Below are 8762 nucleotides of genomic sequence, written 5' to 3'. Positions count from 1 at the left end.
ATAGCTCCATTTCCATTACAGCGAAAACAAAATCAAACCAAGAGTATAGCTGTGTTCGTCGAAAAAATGTAAATATTCCTTGGCTTCATTTAGAAGTAGCATTTCATAGAGAGAAACCGGCGGGTTTCACAAGTTATATTAGATGCACTCTAGTCAACAGAAAGACAAGCAGAGACAACTTGTCATTTAGATTTAAAAAAGATATGATTGGCGCTTATCAGTCAGTTAAATTTGACCTAAAGAAGATATCTGACATAAGCAAAGACTTCGTTCGTGACGGAAAAGTTGGACTGATAGTGCAGGTGTATCTGTCTGAACCTAAATACGCTTCAGTGATTGGTAAAGTCAGTGCAGCTGTAATGGTCTGACAATAGCCTATTGTTGACAACAGAGCTGCGACTCGTAAGATTTGACAATTTAGGATTGCGAGTCGTAAGATTTGACAGTTGAGTTATGTGTCGTAAGAATTGACAGTAGAACCGAGAGTCGTAATTATGTGCCAAAACGATGTATGTTTTTATGTGACACTTAAACTGTTAAAGGGTTAACATTTTAGTTATTTTACTGTTTGGATTTTCACCTGTATTACAGGAATATATTGAAAAGTTTCTTATCATACGTTAATTGTTACTGTAATAATTATTAATTGACAAGTCAGTTTCAAGATGACTAATGCCTCGAAATGTGTAATATACATTATTATCAGTGCTTCCACAGTTTAGGAGAAATTTTTCAAAATATTCATTTGCACAATGTAAGACAAAAATGTTTATATGACACTAAAAATTGATCAAACGGGTGAAGTAAAAGATATTGGTAAAAAAAATTCTGCATTATTTCAAAAGCGCTACAATGGTTTACTAATTTCTGCACAATATCTTGGTTATTTATAAGAATATATCTTGCAAAAATCTCATATTTATACGTTTGTACCACTAGTCACTTTGAGAGTATTCACCTTTAGCTTACCTGAGCACACAGTACTCTGGGTGAGCTATTGTGATCGCGCACTGTCCGACGTCCGTCCGTCTACACTTTCCTTTAAACAACATCTTTTCCTAATCCATGTTACATCATCTAGTGGTCCTCTACCAAGATTGTTCAAATTAACGCCTGGGGTCAAATATGGCCCCGCCCTGCGTGGTCACATGGTTTATATAGACTTATAAAGGGAAACACTTTGAACATCTTCTTGTCCAAAACCACAAGGCCCAGGGCTTTGATATTTGGTAAATAGCATCATCTAGTGGGCCTCTACAAACAGTGTTCAAGTTATCTCCCTAGGATTAAATAAGGCCCCGCCCAGGGGGTCCCAAGTTTTACATTACCTATAGGATAAAATCTTTTTTAAAATCTTGTTGCCTGAAACTGCAAGGCCTAGGCATTTGATATTTGGTATGATTCGTTGCCTAGTAGTCCTGTACCAAATTTTTTCGAATTATGCTAGTGGGGTGAAAGAGGCCTTGCCCTGTGGATCCAAAGTTTTACATAGACTTATATATATAAAAAAACTTTAATAATCTTATTGTCTTGTCAAAGCGCGAGGATTAGGTCTTTGATATTTGGTATGTAACCTAGTGGATCTGTAACCAGATTGTTCAAATTATGCCCTTTTTAAAGCGAATGGACTCCAGATGTTGGCTAAATTTAAATGATTTTTCTTTAAAATTGAAGTTTGCCCATATAACGAACATCAGACCATGAGTTTTTATTTCTAACCTTTTTTAGAAAAAATGTTTAATCAAGAAGATAAACATGACTGTCTAAGCCGGTAATCGAACCCGGGTTTCCTCGGCAGTAAAACCATACCAGCTTGACAAATACACCTTGGAATTTCGAAACTAACTACCGTTTATATAAAGCTTACTTAAGACAGTTTACATTCGGTACCATGTTTCAAAAGCTTTTCAGTTTTTAATGGACAAATTAGTAACAGTTAATTCAAAAGTTTTTTTTTTCTATAAAATATAGTCTGTCAGTAAATAAGTTTCGAAACCTTTTTAAGGAATTGAACAAAAATTCCGTACTATTCTAAAACAGTTATCTTTGTTGTCCTACGATCTAGAGGGTCAGTCCCAAATTAAGCGCCATTGAGATAGCAAAAATTAGTTTACTATGCCAAACTACATACTTGACAATATGGAACGCCGTAGCTGTTATATGTCGGGATATTTCACGTTAGTATGACAGAGCGTAATGATAACATTTCAAAATGGCGTTTCATAATGACATTAATGTTAAGAAGTATGTTATCCTGTCGGAATATACTATTATTTTGCCTACCGAGCTTGCTATTATGTTCAAAAGCTTTGTTATCATGTCAACGTGTGTTGTTAACTTGTCCAAATAGAGTCTTATTATGTCAGCTAGGGATGTTATGTCAAAGTGAGGAGCTGACTTGTCAATATGATGTCTTATTATGTTACAAAGTTCTGTTATCTTGTTAAAGTATAATTAATCTTGTCTAGCTTTGTAACATAATACTACACACTGTAGACAAGATCTCTCGTGAATTTGACATGATAACATAGCTTGTTGACACAATAAGACACAATATGGACACTTTGACATGATCATGATGATAATTTGATTACATGTAATGCCTCGACATAAGACAGCTGCGTTGTTCCATATGAAAACAAGTTACTACACCCTATCTATGTAAACACTAGATAAGCTTCTATGATATTAACAGAACTTCGTGCTAGGCTTAAAATATACATGTAACCTATATCATGCTGGAAACGACTGGCTTTGCCTTAGTGACCAGTGTAGATCATGATCAGCCTGTACATCCTTGAAGTCTAATCAAGATCTGCACCTGTTTGCCATTCAGTCCGTATATTTTTTATAAGCACCCCTTTTAACAGTTAATGGGGGACAAGTTCATTAAATAACGTTTATGGGTTAAGGGTTGATAAATGTATATCAAAACAAAATATGAATTTGTGATACCACTAAAAATAGCGACAGTTTTTTGTCAAGCCCTCTTGCGGAAGCAAAGACATAGTTGTCCAAAAGGCTGTCCGATGTATGTGCGTGCGTCCGTGTGTCCGTGCTAGCGTGCATGCGTGCGTCCAGATTTGTTTGTCCGGACCATAACTTTGACATGCATGGAAAATTTAGTTTATATTTGGTATGATTGTTAACCTCAATGAGAAGGGACGTCATGTGCAGATCTCAGGATCCTAACTGAAAGGTCAAGGTCACAGTTGGAGGTCAAAGATCATGGCAGATCTTGTCCGGTCCATAACTGTGACATGCGTTTGGGAATCTTGTTAATATTTAGCATAGTACATGTTTAACTCAATGAGACGGAGTGTCATGTACAAACCCCAGGCCTCTATCTTAAAGGCAAGGTCACAGTTAGGGGTCAAAGGTCATTTTAGAGCTAGTCGAGGCCATAACTTTAATAAGTATGGATCAATCTCTTTTAAGCTCATCTTATATTTTGAAAAACAAAAAGATGACTTACTCTCATCACTTGATCGCCGCCGACGTCGGCGTTGTCTGGTTAAGTTGTATGTTTATGTCAGCTTTTCTCCTAATCTATTGCTTTGAAACTTACAACCCTTGTTCACTATCAACAGCTGACTCTGTACAGCAAGAAACATAATTCTATGCTGCTTTTTATGGCACCTTTGGGACTTAGAAAATATCAGATTTCTTGGTTAAGTTTTGCGTTTAGGTCAACTTTTCTCCTTAACGGTCAAAGCTATTGCTTTAAAACTTAGAGCAGTTATTTACCATTACATGTTAACTCTGCACAGCACGTATCGTAACTCTACATTGTTTTTTGCAGGAATTATGGTCCCTTTTGGACTTAGAAAATCAGATTTTGTGGTGAAGTTTTGTGTTTAGGTCAATTTGTCTGTTAAACTATCAAAGCTATTGCTTTAAAACTTGCAACACTTATTCACCATTTAAAGCTGAAGAGTAGGAAACATAACTCCATCCTGCATTTTGCAAGAGTTATGGCCCCTTCTGGACATAGAAAATCAGATTTCTTGGTTAAGTTTGGTCTTTAGGTCAGTTTTTTTCCTAAACTATTAAAGCTATTGCTTTAAAACTTGCAATTCCTATTTACCTTTAAAAGCTGACTCTGTACAGCAAGAAACATAAACTTCCTATTGCTTTTTGCAAAAATTATGGCCCCTTCTGGATGGTCCCTTTTGGACTTAGAATATATCATAAATAACACGCAGGTAGGAAAATATTTCTACTATACAGATTAAAAAAATCATAAGAGCGTCTGCACCCACAAGGCGGTGCTCTTGTTTTTCTTTGGCGTAAATTTTCACCTCTATGAGATGGAGTGCGCAAAACCTCGGGTCCCTATCTCAAAGGTCAAGTTCACACTTGCGGGGTCAAAAGACATTTTAGAGATTATATGGGCTGTAACTTTGCCAGTGCATAAAGCAATCTTTGTATTATTTGGCATTAATGTTTGCCTCAATGAGACAGAGTGTCGCGTGCAAGTCCCAGACCCCTACCTCGAAGGTCTGCATCATAGTTGACATTTGTATACAAATTGTGCACATTTACACTGCGGTTAGCTATAAATGTAATGATAAAACAAAACCGGAACTAAACATTGTTGTTTGTTTTGAAACGTCATGACGTTTTTCCTGTTTACGGACGTTGGTTTCCCGCGCTTTGTTTAAATACACTGCCATAAGAAATAGTTCTAAAAAGAAAGCCGTTCGATTGATATTATTTTTATTATTATTTCTTGAAATCGGTATGCAAGAAAAAGCTTCTGTCACTGGTTATAGGTGCAGATGGAAATATCCGGCTCTCGGTTAACTGATTAGGCGGTAACTCGGCAGGGAGCCTCGTTACCGCCTAAACAGTTACCCTCGAGGCCGGATATTCCTACCTGCACCTACAACCAGTGAAATAATCTTATATTCTTATGTGTTTCTGTTATGTATTTATCTGTCAGTAACTAAAGTGCATAGCCTTCTTAAAAATATAGCCATAATTTTTATGCCCCGGCATCTACTGATGCGGGAGGCATATAGTGATTGTCCTGTCTGTCCGTTCGTCCGTCCGTACGAGGTTAACCAAATGGGGTCGTTTCGTCTAGCATCAATACCCCTTACTAGAATGACCTGATACTAATGCAGATGTAACCTGTGACCATTCCTCATCTTCAGACATCACCTGACCTCAGTTTGACCTTGACCTTGACCTAATTTTGGACTTAGGTTGCTTTATATGGGCCATCTCCTGGTTAACCAAATGGGACCGTTTCGTCTAGCATCAATACCGCTTACAAGAATGAATTGATACTAATATAGATGTAACCTGTGACCATTCTTCATCTTCAAACATCACCTGACCTCAGTTTGACCTTGACCTCGTTTTGGACTTGGGTTGCTTTGTATCGCAAGGATGCCACTGGGGGCATCAAGCGTTTATTGAACACAGCTCCTTGTTTATATAGAAATCTCGTAGTACGTTTTCATTTACAACAGCACCATAACAGCATTGGCGTCGGTATCTATATATATTAACATTGCAGCCCAAGGAGACAGTTTCAGAAAATGAAAATATTAACCATACAGACAAAACATGCATGCAGAGCAATTCTATCGGTAGACATGGAGACCGATATTAAATGCGAGAAAATGTCCGTACCAGAAGAACAGCAGAAAAATGACGAAACAGACCATGTTGCATTATTCCCACATACAGCTATTTGATGTGTAGCCGCTGTTACACGATGTTGTCAATATTGTTCCGTTATTTGATACAGACTGTTTGTTTGTTCTTTGGTTAAACACCGTTTTTCTACAGTATTTCAGTTATGTAACGGCGGATAGTTAACCTAACCAGTATTCCTGGATTCTTTACCAGTACAAACCTGTTCTCCGCAAGTAGCTGCCAATTTCCCCACATGAGTCAGAGGTGAAGGACGAATGATTTCAGGCACAATGTATTTTATCAAATCGTCACGGAGAACATAATCCTCGCCGGGGATCGAACTCGCGACCCCGTGATCTGTCGATCCGTAGATCTGCGCTCTCCCAACTGAGCTAAGCGGACGAGCTTGATACAGACGGTATTTTACCGTTAGTAACAACGATTTCTCCACAAATGAAATAAAATACATACCGGAAGTGTCTCTTTCCAACAGTCTTCATGTATTTAATGTCATGTCGAACCTCTAGTGCTATGCTATGCATGTGCTAATCCATTGGGGGTGGGGTGAGGGGCTCCCCGGCGAGTGGTTGAGGCCGCTGACGTCAAATCACTTGCCTCTAATCGATGCGGGTTCGAGCTTTACTCGGGGCGTTGAACTCTTCATGTGAGGAAGCCATGCAGCTAGCTTAAGGAAGGTCGGTGGTTCTACCTAGGTGCCCGCTCGTGATGAAATAATGCATGGAGGGACACCTGGGGTCTTCCACCGCCATCAAAGATGGAAAGTCAACATATGACCTATAATTGTGTCGGTGCGACGTTCAACCCAACAAAACTAATACACGAGAAGGAGGAGGGTGAGGGGTTATGTGACTCGCTATTATACCTATCTATATAATGCAACTGAATGCTTCAAAATCGTTTTCATGCAGGTATTCCGTGTTGGTTTTACAAACATTTACCCAAATAAAATACAGAATTAGAAACCAAAAGTATACACAGGATCCCTAGTGTGTCACGCAAGAAATTACCTTCTGTCAATTCCCTTTGAATACCTTCCGAACGACGTCAAAAGTTCGATAAAGTGAGACAGGATGGGATTATAGGTTTACCCGTCTGTCCGTGTGTCTAACTGTCTGTCAGTCCGTGATCTTGACCAAGGAACCAGCTGGGGCAAGTCTTATCAAGCACCATATCGTATCGAACGACCAAAGTTTTGCCTGAACACTACTGCTAATATCAGTAATGTTACTGATTTCATGAGTAACTGTTCAAGATTTTATGTGTAGGCCTACGGGCAGGTAGCATGTTTCCTGTATAATGTGTCCATTTTCCAAGAAAAGAGATATCACAGTTTTGACCTACGATCGATTTTAGTCGTACTATGTTTGATATGTTTGTGTCTTATGCGCTACACATCGACTCATTATGGTGACTATTTGTGACTAGTTATTCAAGAATCCTTCATGCTTAAAGACGTTATGGCCCGGACACGAAAAATGAACCGATCTTATTTTTTGACCGCTAAGTTGTCATTGACCTTAGAGCCAGGGACCTGTGTCTTGTGCGCGACACATTGTCTTGTGATGGTGAACATTTGTGACAAGTTATTTAAGAATGTCTGAACGCATAAAGAAGTTATGGCACGGATACGAAAAAAATGACCCTTTTTTACCTATGACCTCTTAAGTGTAACATTGACGTTAAAGACAAAAGAAAACGGAGAGGATGGGCATTAACTACATATTGCCTATGTACGAGAGGTAGGTGTAATTGTATTCAAGTAATTGCAGGACCAAGTTTATGAGAGCACACATACAAGCAGACCGGAAGGACAGACCGCATGGTGACTCCAAAACGTTGTCGCAGAGATAATAAAAAAACTATGAGAAACAATCCCTATGAACACTACAGAAGTACTTGTTTAAAACTTACTGATATACAGTACCAATAAAATAACACAATAAAAATATTTGAAAATATCATAAATTAACTGTACAAAGCAGTATCCGGAATTTCGTCGGAATAAAAGGTCTATACCCACTATCATAATAAATCAGTATTTAAAATAAAACAAACTAAAATTATTACACACGAAAAAGGTAACCTTTCTGGCAAAAAAACAACAAAAAAACGAAAGGAATTTTCAAAGTGATGTCCGACACAATATGTTTTTTTTTTCTGCTCCTTGATTTCTTTCCTGCTTCTTTTTTTTTTCTAGTGAAACTTATTTTCCTCATTTGTGTTGTTTAATCTGATGCCATTATTATTGGCCAGATCAGACATTAAACATAGAAAGTTTGCAAATCGAAAGGAAACATCTTCATTTACAACATAGACTGTCCACTGAACTCACAAAAATCCATCACAAATACTCCGCGTCTGTGGGCGAGGAGAAAAACAGCTGAGAAAGGCTTTTTACCAATAACTTCAATACTATATTACTATTGAAACTTGCAGGTTTTATTGGAATAAACGTCGACATAGAGCGGAGAGGTACAACTCGTTTTAATGGGTCAACCGTGTTGTTGTACTTATAAAACAGACTGGCCCGATTTATAGGTTGGTCAGGGCTACGGATATGTATTGTATTTTGCCATCGAAATATTTCTATTAACTGCTTCTTCCCCTTCCATTTGGATCCGTCCATGTTTACAAACGTGTTTATTTATTTTATGTACTATAAAGTGAGATAACCGAGGATAAGAAGAAATCAATCAAATTAAATACAGTACAATGAAATGCAGAAATATATCAAGGAAGTACTCGATTGCAATACGTTTCTTTTATTAAGCTGATAATATAGCATATCAATTGCTTACGAATACAATGTATATCTATTATAAAGATAATATATCACCGATAAATCATCAACATTAATAACAAAATGTAAAGTAAATAGTGTTGTCTAAAAACACATTAAAATAGTACAAACATGTTTTAAAGTGTTGAAGTGTATATAATGTTTATCCGTTACCATGCACGATTTTTGCTAACAAAAAAAATAAAATTTTAAAGTAATGAATAAAGGAGAACATTTAATGAATCATGTGATTGTTAAATAAATCCATCTGCTTAATTAAACGGTTCAAATCAGAAGATTCAATGAATATTGA

Source organism: Mercenaria mercenaria, chromosome 19, assembly GCF_021730395.1.
Source record: "Mercenaria mercenaria strain notata chromosome 19, MADL_Memer_1, whole genome shotgun sequence".
Taxonomy (NCBI): domain Eukaryota; kingdom Metazoa; phylum Mollusca; class Bivalvia; order Venerida; family Veneridae; genus Mercenaria; species Mercenaria mercenaria.
The sequence above is the reverse complement of the archived record's forward strand: the minus strand, read 5'-3'. Positions refer to the sequence as shown.